At 33.5% G+C, this 15081-nt stretch overlaps 1 protein-coding gene across 2 annotated transcripts in view; it reads right to left on the bottom strand.

The window, feature by feature from the left end:
* Positions 1–9694, bottom strand: part of LOC128677654 (thrombospondin type-1 domain-containing protein 4-like) — a 96206-nt gene extending 86512 nt beyond the window's left edge. For both annotated transcript variants that reach the window (XR_008405555.1, XM_053758654.1), the window contains exon 1: positions 9470–9694. The gene's annotated coding sequence lies outside the window, so the exon portion shown is untranslated. The remainder of the gene's footprint in view (positions 1–9469) is intronic.
* Positions 9695–15081: the final 5387 nt, after the last annotated feature.

Below are 15081 nucleotides of genomic sequence, written 5' to 3'. Positions count from 1 at the left end.
GGATATCGTGAAGGATGATAGGCGTGCCATTAATCTGATAACTAGGTATGCCGTCGACCGTGCAAAGTGGAAAAGAAAAGGGCTCAGATGCTCAACGACTGAGTAAGAAACCGGAAAAACGCTCAGATGAGAGAAAGAACCAGGAATCTAAACGATTTGAAAGTAGGTATTGGCTCGGAAAAATGTGAAAAAATATATCATAAATCGAACCGATCTGTATGAATCAGGTCATTGGCATCCCAATTTGTCCAGTGAATCCCATTAATCCTCTCTCCCAAGTAGCAATATTGGCGGAACGCCGTCAGCCGGCGGACACATCCCAGACGATCCCTTCTGACAGGTGAGACATTGCCAACTAAGGCCCATCACACACAGCATGTTACGATATCATTGATCGCTTAGAATATTGTCCGTAAAACGCATAATTCATGTCGTCGTTAGCTGGTACTGGCCTGCAATGACATGCCAGCAAAGGCTACATAAATGGCATATTATATAGTCGTAGTGACGAATTTTCGTAGTTGTGACTTTTACAGTAGTTATTTACTCGTGATGATTCATACGGAGAAAAGAGGTTGTTAAACTCTGTAGCCACCCTTTGTATAAACCCAATAATTAAATAGCGCGCGACTGGATTCATAGAGTCATCAAGCGTCCATTTTTTTCTCGACATACATAAAAAGTCTATTTCATGCATGCTACTAGCTGTTGGCCGCGGCTTCGCCCGCGTGAATTTTCCACAGGGGCAGTTATTTTTCTGGGATGAAAAGTACCCTATTTACCCTAGTTAGGATTAGGATACGTTACAATAGTAGGCGTGTGAATTATCTTGTTTTTTTTTTTAAGATTGGTCGGTTAGTATTTCTTGAGACTACAATTTATTCTTATATAGTACTACTCAAAAAATCATAAAATTATAGCATCATAGTTGTTATAATGTGAAAACGACCTTAACGTTACAGTAACTACTCAAGCCTGCCTATTTTTGGGATCAACGTGTCCGTTTTCTTTCACAGTCCATTTTGGTACACATAGGTAGTTGTTTTTTGGGTGGTCACAATCGACAAATTTGTATTTCCACGCAATCTTCTAAACGATCTATTTTAAAACATCACTAAAACAAAACATAATTTGTATAAAAAATCAGAGTCAAATTTTATTTCTTCACGACATGTTTTTGCTAAATAAAATTTGATGGAACTCCGTTTAAAGTATATGGTATAATTTAACTCCTACGCGTTCCGTGTAGTATCATATTAATGTAACATATTACACATATTTATGTGCCAGATCCGCCATGAGTGTTTTTCCATGGCCGAAGTGGAGTATCGGATTCGAGTACGGAATGTAGATTAGTTTGTACAAACAGTTTTTCCGATACACGGGTTTAGGAAGCAATTAACTAACGTGGTTTACTTTACTCCAGTTTTGTAGAAAGCGAAGTCAATTGTAAAGTAATTAATTACTTAATTTGTTTCGAAATCCTGTGCATTTTCAATAAATTTTAATAGTACCTAGACTTATTTGTTTTATTCTTTTTCAGATTTGGCTTCCACACAGTTTGCCACTTTTTGACTCGAAGTATTTACCGATCACAACGACAATATAAAAAACATAGTATATCCTACTCCACTCTACACATCACTAACTTAAACGTCTAATACATTCCGATCATCCAAAAATGTTACATCACCTATTAAAATATAAGTACAATTAAACATAACAAAACTAAACATCGCATTTTCTCACTAATCATCAACTTTCTACACTTGAGAAGTAATTACATTAGATGTTCGGGATGCGCCCGCGCTGCTCTTGTAACCTGACCTCTGGCGCTACAAATCAATAAAATTGACGTTTCAATTTGTATATTGACACATTTTTAATCTTATCCCATTGTTTATGCGTTCGGAAGCTTGAGGTTTATCTTAATAAATCGCTTTAGTAGAAGAGGCAAGAACTAAAATGTTTATGAAAACTAATAAAGAATGTTAAATTTTTATGCCTATATGTAATATTTATTAGTGCTTATATTATTGATTAGTATTTCTTTAATTCTTCTTTTTATTTATTTAGATTTATTGGTTTTCTTTCCCCCATTATTGTCCTATTAATAATGATATCCAACTGAATTAGCATTTAATAAGTTTATATGTCATAATTTTTGAAAAAGTTAAAAGTTTTGAAAGTAAATTTATAAAAACAATGCATATCTGTTATTAATAGATCATTAGAAACTTTAACCAGATTTGTAGATATCAGTTAGGTTGCGTAGAATCAGTTAAGTTTAACCTACAGAAAAACGCAGTAAAGATGCGCGCAGTTTAAAATTAACGTCAAGTTAACTGGTTGCAACCCACAATTACAGGTTAGGTTGTTTGTTTGATGATTTTTACTCGTGTCTCCCCGACTATGTTGCATGTTTCGTGTAACGCGTGAACGCTTGAGTCGCTTCAGTAATGACTATAAATCTTCACCTGTCTCTGCTCGTCTTTTTGTCTGACTTTGATGTGTATATCAACGCGGTATCGTGTTTCATACATCAATCTTGTTGGTGTTATTATCAGTTTCGTGACCACTCTTTTCCTTTTTGTTATTATGTCATCTTTATCCAAAGAACTAAAAACAAATCGATTAAAATGTCTCCTCCTGCTTTCCAGCAATATGTAGGACTAAAGTAGTAAAAAGTAACAGGAGTACTTGCGGCAACATGTAATGTCATTTTCCATATATTTTGAAGAAATAACAGCTACTGATTGAAGGACAATCAGTATTTGAAATGACCTATTAGGTACCTGATTGTATTTCTAATTGCTTCCAGATCGTTAGCCATAAAAAGGTCGCTTATCGATTGTTTTTTTTTACCACTATCACGCACTATCTTCGGCGTTTCAAACTGTCGAACTATCATACATTAGAAAATTACTGGCTGGTTACAATTATAAACATATTTTCTCACTCGCCATGACCGGAATCAGATGAATGGCGTCAGAACAATGTAAACAGAACCCTTACACACAACTGATTAAACAGAGTCGTGGTCCAATTCTCATGTTAAATAGACGACTTAAATGCAGAGAGCTATTATTTTAGAAGTGGTTAAATACGCATAAGTTATAGTTTAACAACGTTTTGTAATTGAGTAAAACGATAGAGAAGATAATATAAGTACCTATTAATAGTAATTTTTAATTAATGCCAGAATGTAATCATATAGATAATGAGAAGTAAGAACTTTCTTGTAATTTGGGAAAATCCTCTAGACGCCCTACACACCCCTATCAAAATCCTTCGACGTTCACAAATACGTTTTCTATGCTAGATTATCCTACTAATATTATAAATTCGAAAGTTTGTTAGGATATATGTGTATATGTATGTTTGTTGCTCTTGCACGCAAAATTTACTAGACCGATTGTTATGAAATTTGATACACGGGTAGAATATAATTTGGAATAACACATAGACTACTTATTATCCCGAAATTCCCACGGGAGCGAAGACCGGGGCGCGACTAGTTAAAAAATATATTTTATTGTAATGATTACCCAAATTATACCTACATTGTTTGTAGCAGCTTCATTCATGTCGTAAGACGTTCGCGCCTATTTAAAATTCTATTTGGCGAGATAACCAAACGCACTTAATTGGGTTATCATAGTAATGTTACTCATCTCCGCGCAAACAAATACTTTGCTGGAGTATATCTTCCGTGATTGCGGGATCAAATAAATTAAGTATATGTTACGGTTTTGTAAATAGACCAGAAAGAAATAAATACTCTACTTTATATAGTTCTACCGCTAGTAGTGTGACCAACTGCCTGCCACTAGATGGCGGGGTCGTAAAAGCCATATCAGATGACACCAGTGTTAGCAATAAAACACTCGATACTACGAAAACCTGAAAATATTTGCTCAAACCAATGTTTATTTTCATTTAGGTACATCGGTTTTGAAACCAAATTCCGCATTTAGTATGTTTAGCTATTCGGCTGATATCCGCGGACTAAACTATAGTTCAATGTCATCAATCCTAGGTTACCGCGCGGTTACGTAACTGTTGGTAACTGCATTAATTCAGCCGTTCCGATTCGTCCGCTTTCCAATTAAGACGGGCTAAAAATAATCCAGTTTAACCAACCAGCTATTCCTGATTGGGTACGTAATCTAAATTTCTACGTATGACGCGCAAAAGGACAGAATTTATTTTTTCTATTATCTATATTTTTTGCATTAATAAATCGATGTATTATATAATTTAATAACAGGATAAATATTTGAGTAAAGTATTTTATTTCAAAAATTAAAACCTGAAATTTTGTATACCACCCACCCACCAACCGGTTCCTGATGAAGGAACTATTCAACAGTTTACTATACGGACAAGGAATTTTTGTCATGTTTTGAATGCAATAAAAGCTTGTCTCATAAATAAAATGTAAAACATAATTTGTCGATATGCGTTGCGACTTCGCTGTTTTCCACAGATTTCAACATTGACGTGAATCGCTCCGTTATGCTTCGTTGTTCAATATTGTCATGACACACGTCGAAACTCCCTACAATTGAGCGTTGATTAATTTACAGACGTCAAAACAAGGGCTACCAAGCAGCTTTTAACTGCATTTTCAAATTAACTTTTTAAGACCACAGACGTCCTTGCAAACTATGTTTATATAAGTAAAGAATGCGGAATTCAGTCACACGCGAGCTTATCGCCACCGTAACTGCGACCCAATTCCACACTAGTCCAATAGAAAAATCACACGAAACAAACTACCCGATAAGCTTGGTTCAGATTGTTAGAGTTCACTAAGCGAGTAGAGTATCGAATGGTTTTGAACGAATAGGGGACAGTGGATGAAAATGTTACGAAGGACGTAGGTTAATGTTGTAGTGATGCATGAGTAATTTGATTCAATTGTTTGATTGTATTCTCTTATTATCTTCTGATTGTAATTAATATTGATCCAAAATTAAAATCATCTTTTCGAAATTCATTTAATGAGTCACAGTCAATTCTTTATTTAATTTAGGTTAATAACATATCTTATCCATACTTAATAACGTCGTCAATAAAGACTAATGTAGACTTCCAAAGTGCTGGTGAAGAAAACGATGGAACAAACTTCACCGCAGCATTTTCTTCAAAGATTTATACTATTGGATTGGATTGGATTTTAATTGTATGTTCTCTTACTAGCCAATTTAATATATTGTTTTATAAACAGTAAAGTATATTCTATATTTGCACACAGATTTTGATCCATACTTCTAGCTTATTTGAGATTTATTTATTTGATATGGTAAATTACTGTCTAATGAAATCTTGACAGGTACACTCCACTCGCCTTTTTACTGTACAAATGTGGACATTGTCTAGTGTTATCGAGCACATCGCATGCACGCCGTGTCTGGTGCAACTGCATGTGACATGCACTCTAATATGTCAATAAACAGTTTTATGGGCCCATGCGTGGACGTCTATTTTGATGGCCATAATCTATTTGGGTATTACTTTTGGTGATAGTCTATCAAATAATTAATCAATCTAGGTCTTATAATATAAATGCGAAAGTTTTGATTTCGTTTCGTTTCGTTTGATTTGGTATATTTGGTATTTACCAAATATACCAAATTACGAAATCAAAACTTTACCAACTGGCAGAAATATCTTGAAATACTAATTATACAATAAAAGTACTCCGAGGCGAATTTATTATTAATAATAATAAATAATGTCTTATTAGTTAGGTACATAATATAATAATTTTCTTATTATTATTTAATCCCTTTGTAAAAGCTAATATTTATTAATAGTAGGAACCAATGATTTTGTATGCGTATTAAGACAAATAAAATTGTAATAAAAAGATTTTCAGTATTTTTAAAAGATTTTAGTAAGCGTTACGTGTCGCGTCTCATAAAAAACTAGATAACTCTTCTCGGCCACGGTATTAAGATCCAGCTTTCTGTCTGCAGACGTGAGAATCCATTAGGAAGACTTATGAAACTTAAGTAATTTACCAGTGCTTAGATTTCAACATGCAAACAGTAGCGTTATGTAAAGATTTGGGACCCCACTCCAACTAGGCCGTTTATAAGATATGACTTATAATATATATATATATATATATATATATATATATATATATATATATATATATATATATATATATATATATATATATATATATATATATATATATAATTTCATAGCTATTAATTTTTATTAATTTACATATATATATAAATCCATAGCTATTAATTTCATTCATTACAGAGCAAAATCTATACTACTTGTAATAAAACTGTACCTGGGCTATGTTAGAACATGATATTCAGACACACAAAAACTACTAGATGGAATTTGATGTGGTTTTCATAGATGTATAGCGAATAGTTGACAATAATGTGGTTAAGAGTGGACACACAAAATAAACGCGGACAAAGCCGCGGGCAAATGCTAGTGCACAATAAGACTATTTTTACCACCATCATACAATTCCAGTTCACTTAGTACTTGCATTACCATTGGAATAATATTTACAAGCCTACATATTTTAAGGAAGCATTTCAGCTTGATTAGAGATCATATTTGGCGTGTTGCCAACTCTAAAACATGTCTCCGATCAAGGCACAGCCGTAGACGGGATTACTCCCAGTTACTTCCCAAAAAGCCGGGCGCAAACCCAACGAGGATGGGTGTGCGCCCGGACTGTTTGCGAAGAAACTGGGAAAATACTGGGCGTAAATCCATCTCTGCCACAGCGCAAAATATGCTCTCGCCATTATTGAATTACCGTTGTGTGTAAATACATCAGTACTGTGTTTATTGGCCTTGTTGTGAACTAATGCCTAAGAGCGACAATTTAACTATAGTGGTTGAATATTGTTTCTATTACAAATTGACGACCTCGGTGGGGTAGTGGGGTTCCCGGGTTCGATCCCCGGTCGGGTCATGATGGAAAAATGATCTTTTTCAGATTGATCCGGGTCTTGGATGTTTATCTATGTATGTATTTGTTATAAAATATAGTAATTATTATTATTATTATGTTTCTCCTCTTTTGGAATTCACGGCACTAAGTCCGATCCTTTAAGAGGCTTGCGTAAGGATATGGATCCAACACGTAGAGGTCCTTTGGAGAGTTTTGATGTTGTGTAGGTCTTCCGCCAAAGCCCACTCCCGGATATACCAATATAACTATTGCAGAATAATGAGTACAAGTACTGATCTATTTAATGATATTTTGATGGATGAACTTAAAATGGGCTATTGCAAAGAGTTACACTATTATTGTTATATTTTTCTGATTGGCCCGTGTCTTACAGGTTTATCTACCTATATGTATTTTATTTGTTATAAAATATAGTATCGTTGAGTTAGTATCCCATAACACAAGTCTCGAACTTACTTTGCTGGCAAGCTTAATATGTGTGATTTAAATGTTGATTGAGTAGATAATACATAGTTTTCGAAAATGTCAAAGTCACGTGATGAACTTATATTATAATTCTTTTTGAAAGTTATTTATTCTAAAATATAATAAATAAATATGGAACTAAATCCATAAAAATACTACAACTTGGAAGTATCGCTACAAAGTAGGCAACGCGCGTGTGACACCCTGACACCCCTGGAGACAAAATAACCCCTGGAATAAATATGTTTTGATAAACCCATAATATTACAACCAATGCTGAGATTTATGGCTTCATTATAAAGTAAATAGTCACTAAATATTGAGCTATTAATTATTTACTTATCTATGCGAATTTTATCGATCTTATTAAGTGCAAAACATGTATTTGACCTTAAACTTGACAAAGTGATTCGGCCTGATTTACACAAAGCTGACACAGTTCATGCAAATTTTATGTGCCTATTAATATCAAGATGTAAAACATACAAGCTTTCGCCCGGGGCTTTCATTGATTTTATCTATCTTATCTCATCAGAGCGATTCCGTGTCGTGGTTCAGGCGTAATTCCATATTTATTTTCGTATACCAATCTAACTCATGTATTTGCTTCCGATAAAGAAAAACATCGTGAACGTACATAAACATACCTACGTACGTACACTGATTGATTATTAACTAATGTACGAAATGGAGAAGGCAATGGCAAACCATTAAATTAATAGTGCCAAGAGATTGTGTATTTCATTCCACATAATGACCACGACCCTCAGCCATAAGGAATACGACTATGAAGAAAACTATAAGAATTAATAATTTTCATCCCACCTTTTCTAATCCACCTTCGAGGGAGTCGTGTCTGACATTTGTTTTTATTGACAGACAGACAATGTAACTGTAACCGATATCTTATCCGGGAAAACTTGGCTTGCGGCTCTTTTACGAGCTGCACGCAAAGTTATCCCATTGGAGTAAACGAAGCTTGATATATGGAACAAGTGTAAAAGTTTTATTATTTGCGATAGTATAATGTTATAATTAGCGGACTCTGGACTCCGACGATCAGCGGCTACGGAAGGAACCGCTCAGATGAGAGAGAGAGAGAGAGAGATGGCATATATTTATTGCATTTTTTACATGTAATGACCTGCTTAATTTTGGTTATTCAACTGAATAATAATGACTTGTTGAATGAATCTGTTGAATTTTGAATCAAGTAGTGTTAGAATTATGAACGAACGAGTAGTAAGTAATTGTTTTAACTTTTTTTCTATCAGACAAATTATGTTTCAGATTACAAATTTTAAGAAATGACAAAAATTAATTTTACAAAATGATAATATCAACATGAAAAGCCTTCATCAGAAATAATTAACGTAAATAGGTACGTCATTGTAAAAAACAAGATGTCTTATAAGAATGATGAACTCATAAAAATAATTAGCATTTTATTAAGAGCGAACTAGAATTGCTAAGTAGGCATGTGTCTCGAAAAAATCGCGATGTAAAATCGATTCATTATCAATCAGACAACCGATTGAAAAAAATAACGATCACTCTACGGACCTAACGCCGTCAATAAATAGGCGGGCGTTTGCATAAATTTAAATTCTAATGAATGAATACTATTACTTATGATCTACTTAATGAAATGACTACAATTTATTTAATGGACGCTATTTGATTTATTGAATCTATATTCAGCAATTACGATGAATGGGACAGTTTTTTTTGCAATTGGTGGGAAATTAGGGATTTATATAATATCTCTAACTTATTATGAATACATTATTTTTTTATTTATATCTACATTAAAACTCATGATTAGGTTTCACGTTTAAAAAAAAGCGACGTAATTACTACTAAGTAGACTAACTTTAACTTGCAGACATTTAATTCAAAGTTGCTTCTCATACAAAGAAAATCCACCTATTAATTAACAATTTTTAAAACTATTTCGATTGATATAGTGTATATATTGATAAATTTCCTTAGGTATCTCATTTAAAGTCTCCGTTGAAAATAAAATAACAAACTACTAACCTGAACTTCAAAAGAAGTTATCACTGAAATTCATTCACTCATACACATGCCAAGTAAAGTTAGTCACTGGCAGGATCGATTAAAAATTTAAAAATAATTAACAATTTTCTGTTGAGTCTGTGCAATATTTTCAGTTCGAAATTTGAAAAGCGCGTGTTTCACGTGTCGCGTGCGCGCCGCGTGGTGACGTCGCACAGGCACGTCCGAGCGGCGATGGGCCCCGATATCGACTATACCATCGCATGAACCAACTAACATAGCACATACTTCCATTACCTACTACTTTACTGTTGTATTCTGCGTATTTCCCACGATTGTTTTCCAAAATTTGTGTCAGACCAGATATGGTCCAGTCTATTTTCATAGTACTGAAAAAATGATGAAAACTGAGCAAGGCACCATCAAAAATAGGTAGGTACCACTGATTAATGATAAAAAAGAACAGTGCTATCTAAGTAATATTTTTAAATAGAAAGGTTTAGAGAATTAAAATTTCAAATGTTACACTTTAATAAAGAGTACGTTAGCGATTATTACATATTTATATGCTCTCCGAGCGTAAATTTTTTATACATTACAAAATAAATGTTTAAAATAGAATTTAATATTACACCAGTTTTGGTGTCAAATCTCGAGAATACTTAATAACTGTAAATTCAATCTTCCTCACTTCATAAAATTATTACGAACATGTAAACTATAAAATATACATAACCCGAAGCAAATGGAGTTAGCTTAATAGCACTGGCTGAAAATAGTTAACAATTTCGCTCCAAGCCAGTGCCAATAAGGAGTCGCGCCATCATGAGAACAGTTTGATTGAAATTTCCCATTTCCCAACCTATCTGTCAATGTCATTATTCATTTCCGAGATGAGATTTGAATTTATGTATTTTGGCTATTTTGTGACTTTAATTCTATGTATAATTTAATTCTATATATGTAGCATTTGAAAATTATTAATTATAATTATATGTAATTCATTAAAACCGTATTATTAGCATTTGATACTTAATTTTAAATACCTACCTAACTTATGTGTTCTATTTTTTTATATATTTGAATCAAACACATAAATACATTCAGAATTAATATCACATCGCTTATAAAAATAAGTTGATAAAAAAGTTTGTATTTTTTTCAAACCCCGCAGGTACCCATCTATCTGATAGATGATGTGTAAATTTACTCCACATTTTCTAAGAGGTTTTGTAATTAAATGTTACTTCACACTTCTTACTTAGATATGGGACGAAAATAGAACTATCACGTTGTAAACGTAGCAAGCACCTCAGCAGTTCATTGTTGGTGGGTTCATTAATTGTTTGAATCTCTTCTACACATTCCTATCACTCCTACTTTTACGACTTTGTTACCTAGTCGGTGACTATTTGATTTTAATTCCATTTGATTGCAATCAAAAGTTCCATGGACATTATTTTTATTCAAACAAGTTGAAAACGCTTTGAAAAGACTAAAAATAGAGCTGGCCACTAAGACACGATATATTCTTACGAAACTAAATACAAGAAAGTAAATAACAAAACAAAAGCGGGAATTGTTCCAAAAAGAGAAATCAAGAGTAAACATACGTTACCAAATTACTTACGTCTGAAGTGAAAGTATTTTTCGCAGCCATTTTCCCGATTTTGTAAGATAATCTCTTTAATTTGGTCTATTTCCTCGTAATAATTGATTGTCACATGACACGTGAATGACAGGGTCCAACGCTTCATGTTTGGGATGCTCCTCATTGCGCTTTTTATTCGAGTTCAGTTTCAGGCATTATTTCACGTGAAATTTATAATGACATAGGTACATACTTAGTATTTACCAAAGCAACAAACTACTATGATTTCGGTAAGACTACTTTCATAGTATAAGTGCATGTTGAATCATTCATCTCAAGTGTGTCAATTCCTAACAATTGTTTGTCAGATTTTATTCAAGTCGCCTAAAGCTATCTGAGAGGACTTTCAGGATTCATCGCATACACACTAGGTATTTAAACTGTCAACCAGTGTGCAAATTTCCTCACGATGTTTTCCTTCACCGGGAGCAAGAAGTGGTTTATGAAAAGTACTATAGATGAATGAGATTGAATAATAAGTAGGATCGGTTGGGAGAGGTCAAATAAGAATAGCGCAAGTCAACACGAGGAGGTGAAACTCGAGCAAAGACACTCGGTTCACACGCGGGCGTCGGTAATTGAATGCGCTGTATCATTTATCACATTCGTTACCGAATTCTTGCCCGTGACACCTAAATATAGATGATTAACTTGCACCATCGGTAGATCTGTACTTGTACTAGTTACAAGGTTAAGCAAGCTTTCCTTTTTCATTGCCCGGATTTCATTGAACAGCCTCATTACATTACACACAACCCCAAATGGTTGTCAAAGAGAGTAAAATGTATAGACATTTTACAAAGACATAAATCTTTCCTCCTCATGTGATCCGGTGTGTTATCATCAGTGTATAGATATAGAGGAAAAATGCCATAATAGACATCAAAAATAACGTAATATTAAAATAAGTACTAGTTAAATGACTTTTGTATAACAACACGACAAATGAATTTCAAAGAAAATTACAGCTTGATTCATCATATACTTATTAAAACATGCTGCCTGAGCTATAGGCGAGGTACAGCTTCTTTTTAAACTTGTTGTTGTCCTGTGTTTTTGTCTTGTTTGACAAATCCGTTCAATGTTTGTTCTACTTAACTACTCTACTGGTCTCGTAAGTTTATTCACACAAAAGGTAATAAGGGCCACAACTGCAAAGAAACTTACTGCAAATAATGACGTGAAAACATATTTTGATGTACTTGACCACATCGTAATTTAGTAACGATGTGTCGCGAAAGCTGCGCCAACATCATCAAAAGGTGCCGACGACGCGACGCCACGCCACGCTGTGTCTAAGGGCACAGAGAAAACTATGGAGTAAAGTTTGCGCCTCGAAAAATGTCTTCTTACAACATGTGGTGTTGCAAGAAGACAACAATGTCTTCTTAACAGTTCTTGTTAACAGATCAGCCTTGTTGTTGTTGCCAGCGACTTTAGAGCATCTTAGACTCTACTCCACAGGTTTGTGAAAATTTATACAAAGAAAGCTATGAAGCTTTCTTGTATTTTTGTATTTTATTTCTAAAGTACTATGGGTCTTCGAGGTCATTAAGTGAACTTTATCTACTTCAATGTGGCTGAATATTACCAAAGTTTTCTTCATTTTGCACATTCGATGATATATCTTCAAGGAACATAACAATTCAATCTGTCTAGAAATTGTGAAAAATTAATACTATACGCAACTGCAATAGGTATAAAATGTAGGTATAGGTATAAGGACCAATCACACAGATTGAGTTAGCCCCAAAGTAAGTTCGTAACTTGTGTTATGGGCAATAAGAATGAACATTATTTTTATATCCAACTCACCTCGGCGTCGTCTCTACAGTTTCGATATCCAAGATTTCATCTAAAGTAGGATGACGTATAGCTAACTGGCTATATACAAAGAATTGACATAAATGTGCTTATAACTAGACATGTACCGATTTTATATTCGGCCACACACGGCGCGTCGAATAGGTACCGCATTTTCTATTTAATATCATATTGCGTTGTATCTAATTGTGAAAAGCTGATAAACTCTAATCAACTTGTGTCCCAAATAATAATTAACATCCATCCATCCTAACCCTCCATCCTAAAATCGTAGAGAGAGAGATTGTAGACATATATGAAAATTAGTGGCGATCGCGTGATTGTGTGCAGTCATAATTTCACATGATCATAAAATTAAACTTATGTGGAGTAAAAATTGTTTTCTTTGGAATGTAAGTAAAAACACTTTATTACACCAAAAATAAGATTCAATACTAAGGTAAACTATTTTATACGCATAAAAGATATCAAAATATTATTTTCAAACATTCGTACCATTGTATACAGACATGCGATCATTATATTGTATTGAAATTATAAAGATTGCGTGATAAGATTCTGGGGTTACCTCAAAGTGCACCTTTAAGTCACAGGAATTAAAGTTCGGTGTGCTCAGGCACACCGACTGCATAACGGGTGCGCGTCGCTTTTTTGTATGAAATTGTAACGTACGCCACAATACCATACAAAAAAGCGCACGCGCCGCGCACGCATTTCATCGTCTCAATAAGCGATAAAATAATTTATTAATCAATTAAAGATATAATTATGTTCCTCAAGGCTACTTTTTTAAAAATATTTTGGTGTACTTAAAATAGATGGACTTCGATGGTGTCAACCTACCGACAGATATATTCAAGTTAGCTATGTTTATCCAAACTTACGTCACAAGGAATCATTAATTGTTTAAATTTTCTCTTGTTGAAATAAATTGATCTTTACATTCAATTTATTTATTTAATTTTGTAAAGATCAGTACTGTCATTTGACATATATACATCGAGTTTCCTGAACTCAATGAAGTATTTGTATAATATTCGACACAAAGGTAAGCAGTTATATTTATATTGAAATAAAGGTGAAGGTATGTCCCATTGTAGTCCTTTGCTTCAGGCAGTCATGCACATTGTCCATGTATTTCATTGTCTATGGGCAATATATTTAAAATAATATTTAATAGCTTAGTGGACCATAGAGTATTGTTGAGGACGTGCTTAAATGCCAATGGACAATCGTGATACCAGTAAAATATAATAGATCGAACTCAAATATGCATTTTACTTAATAAAGATCAAATAATTCATTATTGCCAAATGAATTCTTATAAGATCAAATATAAATCGGAATTATTATGTTTTTATAAAAATGTCATTTTCAACACAATATTTTATTATTCTTATTTACAAAGATTCTTATTTACATGTTGTATTCAACGCGTGACAAAAAAAATCCTTACAGACTGTTGTGGAGTTCTCATTATTGCCAGCAGATTGATCGCTGGGTGCACCATCAGATCTCGTTCATCATAATAATGCATTGTCATGGTACTTGAAGCGACATTAACTTATATAATTTGATTACAGACGGACAGGTGAAATTGTTTATACCTAAATGTAATAGTTACTCACCAAACACAGATAAATCCTGCAAGGTTTAAACGTTTCTGTAATTGTATGTTTTAGAGAGAGAAAAAATGCGTAACTAAAGCAAATTCGATGACAATTAGTCTATTAAAATTTGCTAAGCTAAATTACCAACTAACCAATACAATCGCGCCTATTCAATCGCGCACTAAATTATTCATAAGCTCTGAATGGCTATCTGAATGTTATCTACTCGTTTGATTCAACCGCATCATAAACAACGCTATCCTCGATCTGTGATTTGGCCTATTAAATTAATTGCAACTCTATACAGGGACTCAAATAGGCAGCAACTGTCATCTTTAAATTAGGCGATAGGAGCGCTAAAATATCGCAAAATAAAAAGTTTTGACATTGAAAATATTAATTTAAGTCTGATATGTGATATTTCATTAAGTGTCGACGTGAATTAACAATCAATATTATTTAGTGCCATATTATGCATATTTAAATATTTCTAGAAAGTATTTAAATATATTATCAAGATATATCATACTTATCATGTATGTATCATG

This window comes from Plodia interpunctella, chromosome 18 (genome assembly GCF_027563975.2).
Source record: "Plodia interpunctella isolate USDA-ARS_2022_Savannah chromosome 18, ilPloInte3.2, whole genome shotgun sequence".
Taxonomy (NCBI): Eukaryota; Metazoa; Arthropoda; class Insecta; order Lepidoptera; family Pyralidae; genus Plodia; species Plodia interpunctella.
The sequence above is the reverse complement of the archived record's forward strand: the minus strand, read 5'-3'. Positions and strand labels throughout refer to the sequence as shown.